This window comes from Cimex lectularius, unplaced genomic scaffold, assembly GCF_000648675.2.
Source record: "Cimex lectularius strain Harlan isolate CLEC.00 unplaced genomic scaffold, Clec_2.1 scaffold9, whole genome shotgun sequence".
In the NCBI taxonomy this organism is placed as follows: Eukaryota; Metazoa; Arthropoda; class Insecta; order Hemiptera; family Cimicidae; genus Cimex; species Cimex lectularius.
The window spans coordinates 1,154,824-1,168,049 of record NW_019392733.1 but is presented as its reverse complement, the minus strand read 5'-3'; the positions used below and the strand labels follow the sequence as shown (position 1 = coordinate 1,168,049).

Sequence of the window (13,226 nt, the reverse complement as noted above, 5' to 3'; positions counted from 1 at the left end):
TTCTTTCCTAGACCACTGAAAATAATGAAAATAAAATAATGGTTTAATAGTTAACTACCTAATTTGAAAATTTATTTAAGCTGTTAATTAATTATTTTCCCGTGTAACTTCACTATTACTTTTTGGTAACATTGTGAGATTTACGGAAAAAGGCATGTGAAGGCCACATCATATTTTTTTAATAATATACAAAAATTTTAAGGACTTTTGTTTTTTTACCGTGATTTCTCTGTTAATTTAAAAGAAATCTTGGCATATTTGGTAACAAAAAATTAGGAAACGCCTACAGTTTCATTTTATTATAAAAAAGAAATTAATTTGAGCTTTTAAACGAAAGAAATTAGGTTTGAAAGTACTGATTAAAAATGGAATTTTTTCAAATTATGATAACTTTTAAAATACTGCTTGGAGAGTATGAACTTTTGAGAGATTGGCCGCCTCCGGGCCAAACGGGGCTTAAACGTTAAAGGAAGAATCCAGCTTAAAAACGGTACCAAAAATCCCAAAATCCAATAGTGAGGGGCGGAGCTAGGAAGGAGTGAAGTGAAACAAACCGAACTGTTGTGCGGGAGAAAACGCAAAAATGGCAAAAATTTTGATTGGATTTTTTATTTTAATCGCCTATAACTCTGCGACCGCCCAGCCGATTTGGCTGAAAAACAATCCCAATCGTCCTTGTAGGATTCTTTACCACCTGCCAAATTTCATTGGTATGCGATCAAAACTGCGACCTCTAGGGAGCTCTAGTTTTTTGAAAGAAATCTACCTAAAATTAAACATCAGCATGCAGGTTTCTTGATATCAAATCAAGTGATCGAAGTATCGAACCGAGTCAAAAAAGCCAAAGGACAAGAAGAAACTGATTTTATTTAGGGAAAATCCTGAAATAAAAGCCTCTTCGCTTAATTAAGGCTAAACTAAGACACATTACATATAACATCTTCACTTGACTCCGGGTGGGGGGTTAATCTCCTTTTACACCACCCTTGGATCCGCCACTCGCGGGTAGGAAGGAATCTTCTAACATTCTCTCGGAGGAATTAACGTTTCGTGTTCACCGCACCTTATTCTGATGTAATAGTTTGTCTTAATTACACACTAATTTAATTAGAACGGTATAATTACACCTGAATTGACCAATTGCATAATCGAAACGATCTAGCGTAGAAATTTGTATGAAACGTTTTAGCTAGTTCGAAAACCCGTTAACATCATAGAAGGAACATTTCCGAGATTAGTGGGATAGATAAAAGAGTGATTTATGCAAAAATCTACACAAATAAAAATATATTCTACACTTGTGCTGCTATAAAATTTTCTTTACTTTATAGTCAGATTTCGAATGAAGTTTCTTTAAAGAGTTTATGGCTGTCATTCTACAGTATGCTAATGAAACCAAAATATTCATATTACATCTCAATACTATTGAACAGTCTAGTTTAAAAAAAAAAAGCGTTTATGGTCGATTTCCATGTTAATAAAACATGCAAGTACTTTGTAAGATATAAACATTATGGAAATGACATCGCTCGACCGAATATGCTAATGCTTGTAGTGCATAACGGCTGAGTATAAGCGACACGTGTGGGTGGAAAGAAAAACCATTTTAAATCTGGTCGCGAGAGTAGACGTGACGTGCAAGCTCAGTTCAAAATTTCTTTTTGTCAATCTTAGCATAAAGACAGCACGTTTCCAGTAATTTTTTGTCAATGTCAGAATCTATGGCGGACTCTTGGGTTTGAACTCTGGAAAGTAAAAGTAAGTCAATAGTGTGAATGGATTGGGCTCAACCACGCCCCGAGGAATATCGAATACTCTCTGGGGGAGTGAATGTGACGAGACTTCTATGTTTCTATCCTTTTTAATAGAGTATTTAACAAAAGTTTTTAAATAACAGGCTTTTTAAAGCGTGACTTTCTTTAAAACAAACTCTATGAACTCCCTTGTTATACAATTCTAATCTTGATTATAAATGTGACAAGAGTAATTTTGTTATTTTCAAAATTTTTGAAATGTAGTACTTAGTAAAAACTACCTTTAAAGTGTAGGATGAAGGCGTTGCCTGTATTGGAAACAAAATTATCTATTTTCCTGCGTCCAATTATCTCGCGTGTGGAAGCTTCAAAATATTGCCATATCTGTGTAAACAGTTTCCGCTTATCTTCGTCTACACTCCTGTAAAAAAAGTTCATTGTACTTTTTTTAGCGTTCTAATTGAATGATACTTTATCCACGGTCATTTTCATGTTATCGTTGGATGTTCTTTTTTTCTTGAAAGCGAATGATCTTCCATTATTGACATCCAATTTTCTTTCATTGAAATATACATTCAAAGCAAAAGTAAGTGACAATTTTATATGAAATATCTGTTTCTTTCTTAATGCTTTAACCGCCCTCTTTTAAGCTGTCAAAATAAAATTTATACGCTTAAATAACAATTGAGAGAGTGGCGCCGGTAGACAGATCAGACGGTTTTAGTTGACATTACAAATATCGAATTGAGTTTGATGCCGTTAATGGGAATTTCGAGGGGAGACTCATTCGTATAGTCTAAGATGGTCTTGGTCTTTCCTGTCACTCTCCCTCTCTCTCACTTTGTCATTCACATTCACTCACTCACTTACTCTCTTTCTCTCTCTCTCACACTCTCTCTCTCTCACTCTCTCTCTCCCTAACTCTCACTTACTCATCTCAATCTCGACTCTAAAGTGCTCGATAAGCTAAGTATTGTGCCAATAGTTGAATAGTTATTCGAGAATCCACGTACATAAGTAAATAAACTTTAATAAATAGATTTGAAGTAGAATAGATTTCTTAGGTCTTTCTCTCTCTCTCTCTCACCTTCTCTCACTCCCTAACTCTCACTTATTCACTCCACTCATTCAGTCACTTTCTTCATGGTCAATTCGTCGACCGGGTTGTTAATAAATAGGGAAAAAAGCAGAGACTCAAGGGACTCCCTCGCCTCACAACGCTGCTTTTTTAATAGGGACCAGTTTTGAAAATCTCAACCGAATAATTTATACCGTTTTATTCAAAGAAAAACCAATAAACAGTTTGTCGTTCTTTTGAAATCCCGATTTTATTTTTCTAGATAGGCTAAATATTGCTGATACTCCTGAATCCGTGCATATAAGTAAATAAACTTTAAGAAACAGCTTGAGCAAGAATAAACTACTTAGGTCTTACTCTCACTTACTCTCTCTCTTTATCTTACTCATTCACTCACTGTCTCACTCACTCCCTCTCTCACTTTCTTCGTGGTTAATTCGTCAACTAGGTCGTTAATAAAAGGGGAAAAAAGCGAGGATTCAAAGGACATCCTAGCCTCACTACACTGTTTATTAAAAGGGACCAGTTTTGAGCCTCAACCTGAATAATTTATGCAGTTTTATTCGACGAAAAATTCGTAAACCTTTTGTCGTTTCTTTTGAAATCTCGACTTTATTACCTTCGATAAGTTAAATATTGCATTCACTCACTCCCTCCCCCCCAAAAAAAGTTGCTTTTGTTTCGTTTAAATTCTCATTTCTTGAATTAATAATCCTGTTCGGAGTACTGATGATTAGGGAGATAACGCTATATTTTGAGTTCGGTTTAAGGCCATTGATTGGAAATTGCTACGAGAAACTCATTTTAAGGAAAAGACCACCTGGCTTTTCTCGTCCAGCCTTGAATTTCCGGGAGGTCAACGAAAAGCCGACATTGATACCGGAACGGTGCCGTTATGTAAACTGTGTGGGCTCATGTACCATACATTTCTGACTCAGGAAATACTTTACGTCTGATTGTGAGTCATAGTGAAAGGGTTTATATAAACACCAACATAGTTCATCCCACTTTTAAATTGATAAATTATGTTGTTTTTGTACGCGTGTACATTTGTCTCGTTGGGTGGATGGGGTTATCCAAAATTATTTAACTATCAGTTAAGAATGCGCTTAAGACTTTCTATTTTTCAGATTTCTATTTGAGGTCTGCGGGGTGATGAATAATTAATTTGGTCGTTACTGATCATTTTTGTTTATCTGCGTTGGGTTTGACTTAACGGGCGAAATGCCGAAACATCTGACAGACCAAAACTGCAATGACAGGCAGACCAAAATGATCATTAACAACCAAATTACTTTTCTATTCGTTTGTCTCTCTTTGAATATAATAATGGGCAATTTATTTTTGTCGTAAAAGGATCTGGGGTTATGAAAGTCTCAGGAAAATAGAATCCGATCGGTCATTAATTACCGAGCTTTCGGCGATTATAAATAATACCATCACCAAGCTCTTACTAACGTCAATTATTGCATTAAATTGATCATTTATTTAAATTGGAAAATAATTATAAATAAACACAGGAAAGTGAGCTGAAGACGTTTACATTATTCAACACGTTGTGATACATCTTTTACAGTTTTATTTTTGTATTGCACTTTTACCGTTGAACAAAGTATGTTCAATAGTAATTTTGCATTCTTATAAAATAGATAATTACTTTCTCGATACAAATTCAAAATTGGTTATGTAAATAGATAAACTTCAAGAACTAGATTTTGAGAAGAATAACAGGCTTCAAGGAGTCGTCCAAGTAACAACTTCATTAACGAATAATCACTCACTCATTCTTTCCTCTCTCTCTCTCTCTCTCTCTCTCTCTCTCTCTCTCTCTCTCCATAATTCTAACTTACTCACTCCACTCCCTCACTCACTGCACTCACTCTCTCACTAACTCACTCCACTCACTTTCTCCATTGCTAATTCGTCGACCAGGTCGTTAATAAAAGGGGAAAAAGGGAGGATTCAAATGACATCCTTGCCTCACTCCACTGATTATTTGGGACTCTCTCACTCACTCTCTCTCCCTCTCTCCCTGGTTAATTCATCGACTAGGTCGTTAATAAACAGGGAGAAAAGTATAAGGACTCAAAAGACATCCTTTCTTCAGTTCACTGTTTATTTCAATATTCTCAGCTTTTAGCCATTTACCCACACCTAAGATATAGTCTCAGTAGATTATTATAACTTTGTCAAGTTTGGTTGGTAATTTATGAAGCCTTAGATAAGCTAAATTGCATCAATATCCGAATATTCCTGAATCCATGTATATCAGTAAATACATTTTAGTAAATAGATTTGAAGATGAAGAAAATTACGTCTTTCCCTCTCTCAATGTCACCCGCTCACTCTCTCTTTCTCTCTCTCTAATTCTCTCTCACTCACTCGCTTACTTACTCATTCACCTACTCCCACTCTCACCAACTCACTTAGTCACACTATATCACAAACTCACCCACTTATTCACATTCTTACTTACACACTCATTCACTCCTTACGTTGAAATCTTGATTCTTTTGTGCTCGATAGGTAATAGATTAACAGTTGAATGGTCACTCCTGAATCCATGTATATAAATAAATAAACTTTAAGATACAGATTTGAAGAAGAATAGACTTCTTAGTTCCTACTCACTCTATCTCACTCACGCATTCATTCATTCACTCCGTCACTCACTCTCTCCCTCAATCACTCACTCACTCACTCCCTCCTTACTCTGCAATCTCAACTCTACTATGCTCGATAAGCTGGTAGTTCGTTAGTTGAATAGTTTACTCCTGGATCCTTGTAAATAAATAAACTTTAAGAAACCGATTTTATGCTCGATAAGCTGGTAGTTTGTTAGTTGAATAGTTTACTCCTGGATCCTTGTAAATAAATAAACTTTAAGATACAGATTTGAAGAAGAATAGACTTCTTAGTTCCTACTCACTCTATCTCACTCACGCATTCATTCATTCACTCCGTCACTCACTCTCTCCCTCAATCACTCACTCACTCACTCCCTCCTTACTCTGCAATCTCAACTCTACTATGCTCGATAAGCTGGTAGTTCGTTAGTTGAATAGTTTACTCCTGAATCCTTGTAAATAAATAAACTTTAAGAAACCGATTTGAAAAAGAATAATGTTTGTTTGTTTAATGCGGACAATGAATGGTAAGATGAAATAAAAAGGGGGAGGTTTAAAGTCGCTTTCGAACCGAAGGAAACTATTATGAATAGGATATAATTGCACGTTTCAACGTCCTGTTTATATTTCCTGACCTAGCAGAAATACTTAAAGTAGATATAAATTAAAGCGGATTTTTTTCTTCAAGCCCGAATCATTTGAAATTGTGGATTATCTAACTGTTCACCGATCTTTTCCTGGTGCAGTTTTGTAAGCAGTTCGCAATAATTTTTTCCCCCGACCGACCGTACTTTCGGCCTACCCGATTGATTTTGGGACGTGCAAGCCACTTTCGTCCCGCCATTGTCCGGGGCTACCTTTCGTCAACGGTACAGAATTCTCAGACAAAACTGTTTAAACCAATAAAATGGGAAAATCGGATTTTATTTCTGAAAGACTAAATGAAAGGCTGTAACTTATCCGCGTTCCCTCAAGTTCCTTCATTCTACAAGACTTACTACTACATTTAAACTTCTGAAACGATCATTACGTAAGCCATTACTATCGTATTCATCCTCTTTTTTATCTTGAAAGGTGAGAGTTTTTACCAGTGAAAACTCTTAAATTATTATAAGGACAACTCTGTCCGTTAATAATAATAATTTAAAAAAGACCTAGTGGAATCTAGCAGAGTTTTTTGTATGTTTATAGAAAATCTCTTGTCGATTAATCATGTCATCATCTATCAATTATAGTGCATTTAAAAAAAAAAAAAAAAGCTTTTTTAAAACGTATTTATTTTGATAATGATTTCCGTACGAAAGCAGAAAGGTTGAACCACTTCGCTTCGGGTTTGTAGGACGTGATTGTATCTGTTTTCCAAGCGAGAAATTCTTGAGTCCCGACCGTGTCTTTCGCGATTAATCTTCTTCGAATTACAGAAGGTGTACGTGATGATCCGTGCACTGTTAGTCCTTAAACCGAGGCAATTTTAGTGGACGTCACACCACTTGGAGAGTCGTTGAACGTTTCTTCCCCAGCTTCTGTCCCCCTTGGAACGCAAAACGGCGATGTAGTGTAAGTAAAGCTTTTTTTAACTAGAAGGGCTGAAGCTGTAATTTTTCTTTGAACTATATTGATGTAAAATTATGTCTTTTTTGTGTAAAATATTCAAAAGAAGGCTGTGAAATCTGATACTTGAGGTATTAAAAGAAACAAATAGGACAAATGAACTAGGTCCTTAATCATTTGATCCCTAGCCATTTGATATAAGTGAAATTAACCTTGAACCGTGACAAATTCGATCATTCAGATCTAGTTTGGCCTGTAGGACGCGTTTGGCATTCGCCATCTTCAGTGGTTTCTCTGTATTTTTATTGGGTTGTACGAGTCCCACAGATTTGCTCGAAGAAGATGAGGTTGAATCTGATCATATAGACCAGAAAGGCTGATCGAGCTACAGGTTGATCATATCGTCAGCCATAATGTTTAAAAAGGTTCAATTTTCTTTAAAACCTGAACTGTTATAGTAAAAAAACTAGGTAAAATCATTAAATATGCTGTGGCTACCCTCGTTTTATAGTAAATACTTGCAATCTTTATAATTTTTATATGTTGTTTACTGGATATTTTAAAATAAAAATATAAGATATAGCTAAATAAAAAATTTATTTGTTTAGAAATCGTGAGATGCGGTCTGGTGTGATGCAGATTTCAGTAAAACATTTTCTTTACCGTGCCAACGTTTCGATCTTTATTGAGATCATCTTCAGGGCTCAAAGTGTTTGTCTTCTGTGTAATTGTGCCATTCTTGCGTGTCGTGTCGAGAGCTATTTTTGTTTAGATAAAATAGCAAAATCTCACTGGCACTCTCGACACGACACGCAAGAATGGCATTTGAATGGCATTACACAGAAGACAAACACTTCGAGCCCTGAAGATGATCTCAATAAAGATCGAAACGTTGGCACGATAAAGAAAATGTTTTTCTGAAACCTACATCACACCAGACCGCATCTCACGATTTCTAAATAAATATCGATTAACGGTCACTAATCACTACACACATCTAAATAAAAAAGATGAACTGAGTAAAACAATTTTGCCAAAAATGTTGCTTCGGAAACAATAAAGAAAATATTCAACTCAGTACGGAGTGTTTCCTCCTCTTGCGTTAATCACCGCTTGCATCGATTTTATGAAGTTTTGAATGCGGTGCTGTGGAATATTTTCGTAATCTTCCAACAGCGACATTCGTAATTTTTGCAAATTCTCAGCCATCACTGCGATGTTTTACACTCTTTGACAACTTGCCCCAAAGGTGGTCGATAAGTCGGGACACACGCTGGCCACTCCAAACATTGAAATGAAGCCCGTTCCAAGTAGTCACCAACGATCCTAGCTGTATGGTGCCTTGCATCGTCATGCATAAAAATAAAACCTTCGCCAGTTAGTGGCATATTATGAACACCTTCTTCTGATAACACATCTTAAACTTATCGTGCAGCTGTTAGGGCACTTACGACCTTCCATAGAAATGCCGCCCAGAACAAAACACCACACTTCTCCGGAGTGAAAATGTTGCGGGGATATATCGCTCTCCTGTTCTCCTTTCAAGCTTGATTGTCGCTTATCATATCTGGTTTTGCCAGTAGGTCACGTTTGGCATTCGCTATCTTCATTGGCTTGTATGTTTATTTGTTCGAACGAGTCCTACAGATTGCCCGGAGAAGTTGACGATGAGTTGTCCATACAGACCAGGATGACTGGAGACCATCCCTAGGTTCACCTCGCTGGCCTCTCATAATGTTTCAAAATGGTCAATCTTTAATACATGAACGGTTGTAGTAAATAAAAAATCTGGGTAAATTCGTTAAATCTGTTTTCACGGTTTGGTGAGAAAAAATTGGTAAAATGTAGCATGATTGTCTCCGATCATCCTGATCTGGTTTTGCTTACAGGTGGTCGCGCTGGCATTAGCATCTTCAATGATTGGTCTGTGTTTTATTACACAGATTTATCCGAAGAAGATATGCGATGGGACTATCCATTACTAGAATGACTAGGGACCATCAAGCTGCAAGTTCATCGTGGTTTTTAGGTTATCCACGAGTTAATCAGAAGATCGGCTGGGTGGGCCAATATCGGGATTTCTATCCTGAGAATGAAGCAACCGAGTTTTTGAAAATTAGAACAAAACAGTACGCATTGACCACAAACAAAGATTTTTCCAATGCTTCACATAACATTTTAATTAATTTTAATATCTAGGTAGGCCAGATCGGAGTCACCGTTTGAACAGGTCCATCTCAACATTTCCTCTAATTTCGATCTATTTTGTTCACTTTTAGTATTCACTTTCCATTTATGTAACAGGGATGGTAATTATGTACTTCAAGGATACTTCCTTATGTTACTTTCACTAGAGGGACTCGTGGGCTGTCACAAGTATCCACGAGTGGGTTATATTGGGAGGCCTCCTTCGTCCCTACTCCGCAACCCTTGTTTTTGACCCAACCAGAACGTCGATCTTTCTACCCTTGGACATAGTGGATTAGTGACCTTTGGGTTCACCTACTCAAGCCTTATATATAAATTAGATATGAATAGAAAACCTTTTTTAAATTTGTGAAAATTACACTAGATATTGAAAACTTTAAACCTGGTTATACTCTTGGGACTTAGATATGTCATACTTAAATGAATATGCTGGGAATGCTTTATCATTTTACACCCACTAACATATGCTGCTTTCTTCCACCCTAAAAAAGATTTCCAATTTTCAGCCAAAACCCGCCATTCAACATGATATATCCAAAATGTCAACAAAATGTAAGAAAGTTGTTTGGAAGGCCACGATGAGAAAAAAGCCACCATCATGCATGATTCGAAAATGTTCCGAAACCTGATTTCTTCTCATTACAGATTCACATCTGCCAACTCGCCTTGACGCCCTCTTGTCTCTTACATCACTGACCCTCGTTTGCATCCCGCGATCAGAATGATCAGGGAAAAAAACCTATTAAAGTTCTTAGTGGTTTTCGTAAGTGTAAACATCGTCGATTGACTCAGATGTGTTTATATAACGCTTATGAAGAAGGCAAGTTTTTCTAAACTCAAGGGTGTGCTAGTGAACCCTTGGAGATTTTCCCGAAAAACAATAGACCAAAAATATTTTTAAATAAGTAATGAATAATTAGCTAAAATTTTCCAATTGGACTAGATACAACTTGAACACAAGACGTTTATGTTATGCCACTTCTACCCTTGACAAATCAGTCAAATTTATGGTGTAATTGATTATCCTTAATAGCAGGTGTTTTAGGTCTCAGGATTATTCTTAATCACACTCAGTGGGATGGTATGTTTTAGTTGATTTAAAAATTTAAAAGATTCTAGTATATTAAAAATGCATAAAAAATGAATTTTTTATGAAGTTTCAAACTACTGTGTATACCCATTAATTATATCAGCAGAAATTAGCTGGCAAAATGGTGTATTTATAAAAGATTTGTAGTCTTTGAAAGCTCACAATTTATTGATTTTGAAAAATTTAATTTTGTCATGTAGGAAAAATTGGTCGAACCGACCCCCTTACACCCTTGGTATTTCTTGTGGTGTAGTTTTAATATATATATGTGATTTTTTGATTACATACCCTTCGATTTAATCAAATCAATCAAAGTCAATAAACGGTATTGGCACTCACTCACTATTGAAAGGATAACAAATCACAGTTCGACCGGTTTGTTGTTTACGGACGCGGCGTTGGTAGGGGTGCCCAGGCTGGTCTTACCTTTCAACTGGTGCGCTGAAACTGTTCGGCCGGACTCACTGGTTACTGGCTACTCTCTCTTTCGTCGGAACTGTTTGGTATGAAAGTAAGGGAGGGTGGACTCAGGAAGAGAAGATTGCGTCAAGTCCCCACTCACGAGGTCCCTCCTCTAGCTCGCGGTAGCTTTCTATTCTTAAGAGTTATCCTTTCTGTGGATAATAAGGACTCGGGAGGAAGGGCAAGGACGGAAGAAGGGCCTTTTGAACAGAGAAAGGGGGAACGGGGTCGAGCGGGCTCCATGGGTCCGTGCGGCCGAGTGAGCAGATGCTCTCGGGATGTTCCCACCAACGAAGATTACCCCCCCGATCAGATTTTTCTTCTTATGATTTATATATTTTCTTCCACATCTACATTAATTTAATTTCTCGATTCTACACAAAAAATTAAATCAAGTCATCGTTTCTCTATTCTGATTTATTGTAAAAAAGTTACTCAGTCGTAGTAAAGGAGAACATAACTTCCTACTACTATGTAAACTAGGTAACAGTAAACTAGGGGTCCAGTACAAAAATTTCTTTCCTATTATTCTCAAATAAAATTCCAATTCCTATGCCGGGATTCAAACCTAGAACCGTTAGCTACTTAATATATATTTTATTTTATAATTTTTATTATGTAACATGGTTTTTTTAATTCATTACTAGGGGGCTCAGCTCCATGCTCGCCAACCCCCGGGCCTCTTCTCCGCTCCCTTTTTCGGATGATCCACTTTCATGTAGGTTTCTTGTAGAAATGTAAAAAAACTTCGAATTGTGAATCTGTAAGAGATTTTTATATTGCTCAGCATATGGATTGCGGTTCATAATAAATTGAATAACCTCTAAATTCCAAAACATCTTGCCGTTTGACTTCCTGACCTCGGATTGCTTCTCCATTGTCAAATGTGTACATTAGATTGGATATTATTAGATGCACCTTGAATCCACATGGCAGGAATATGGACCACCTCCTTTTATACAGGGTGAATTTTGCCAGTAGATTCTACATTCAAAATAGAACTAAAAGCTCCTAATTAACTATGGTCCGAATCTCAGCAGTATCGGAGTTATTCCATTTTTCAGATTTTTTAAGATTTCACGACCTTGCTTCAAATAAACAATGATAACTCCAAAACTAAAAGTTTTTGGACAAATCCGTTGATAACATTGAAAACTACGTTAAATTTCCAGTAAGATATGATCAATACCAAACTTGGAAATGTTCGTGAAGTAAGCGCTTTAGTAGCGAGAATTTTGAAAAATAACTTTTTTTTTTAGTTGAAAAACTTACTATGGTGATTCTAAACTAGTATTAACAAACCTAGAGACCAGCGAATTTCAGCAAACGTACTCCATTTAATATCCTTTTTAGTGGTGCAATTGCTTTTTTAATTACTTTTTAAAAGATAAAGAAATTGATGAAGGAAGGAAAAAACCGTGATTGACGAATTGGCAAGGTGGAACGATTAATAATAATAATAAAAAAAACACCTTTTGGAAAATTTAATAAATTCATTCAAAATTTCGTTAAATTTTTTATTTTTTATTATTATTAATCGTTCCATCTTGCCAATTCGTCAATCACGGTTTTTCCTTTCCTTCATCAATTTCTTTATCTTTGAAAAAAGTAATTAAAAAAGAAATTGCACCACTAAAACGAATATTAAATGGAGTACGTTTACTGAAATTTGCTGGTCCCTAGGTTTGGAAATAGTAGATTAAAATCACCATAGTAAGTTTTTCAATTTGGAAAAACATTTTTTTTTCAAAGTTCTCGCTACTAAAACGCTTATTTCACGAATATTTACAAGTTTAATATTGATCACATCTTTTTGGAAAGTTAACGTAATTTTCAACGGTATCATCGGATTTGTCCAAAACCATTTAGACTTGGAATTATCATTGTTTATTTGAAGCAAGGTCGTGTAATCTTAAAAAATCAGAAAAAGTGGATTAACTTCGAAATGGCTGAGATTTGGGCCATAGTTATATTAGGCGTGTTCGGTTTCATTTTGAATGTAGAATCTACTGGCAAAGTTTGTAACACGAGTAGCCTAACGCCCTGTATATGCATGTGGAGCATTGAATGACGCAAACGAATAGATTATTTTAAATTCGAATATTTTCCCTAAAATGTTTGTTTATCTCTTTGGATCAATATAAAGGTTTAATTAATTGGGATGGGTATCGAGATCATGTAAAACTATTTTACCCTTATGCAACAATTACTTCCCCAACTTCATCAACAAACGATGCAGCACTATACCATGAGCATATAACGTCCACATCTACATCAAGATATTCGACATGACCGTAATATTGCCTTTTATCTCTCCCAACAATGGGCCTTTCTTTGTCTATTTTTTTCTTGCATTCTGCATATTATGTAATTTTTCTTTTGGCGTTTGTTGTACGATTAGACGTTGATTGTTATCATTCGAAATTGCACTGAAAACTAACTCGTCATAGTGAAAA

At 36.0% G+C, this 13,226-nt stretch overlaps 2 protein-coding genes and 1 long non-coding RNA gene across 4 annotated transcripts in view; 2 read left to right on the top strand and 1 right to left on the bottom strand.

Annotated features, from left to right (window-relative positions):
- LOC106665343 (glucose dehydrogenase [FAD, quinone]) overlaps window positions 1-10,858 on the bottom strand; it is a 38,543-nt gene extending 27,685 nt beyond the window's left edge. Inside the window, exon 1 of one of the 2 annotated variants that reach the window (XM_014391688.2) lies at window positions 10,735-10,858. The gene's annotated coding sequence lies outside the window, so the exon portion shown is untranslated. Of the gene's footprint in view, window positions 1-10,596; window positions 10,713-10,734 lie in introns of those variants that run through there. The other variant, XM_014391689.2, reaches the window with a different exon arrangement.
- Window positions 1-13,226, top strand: part of LOC106665347 (flotillin-2) — a 176,306-nt gene that overhangs the window by 31,044 nt on the left and 132,036 nt on the right. The gene's annotated exons all lie outside the window — the stretch shown is intronic.
- The window catches only part of LOC112126918, an 86,968-nt gene continuing 80,733 nt past the window's right edge, over window positions 6,992-13,226 (top strand). Inside the window, exon 1 of the long non-coding RNA XR_002910306.1 lies at window positions 6,992-7,016. This is a non-coding gene — a long non-coding RNA (uncharacterized LOC112126918). The remainder of the gene's footprint in view (window positions 7,017-13,226) is intronic.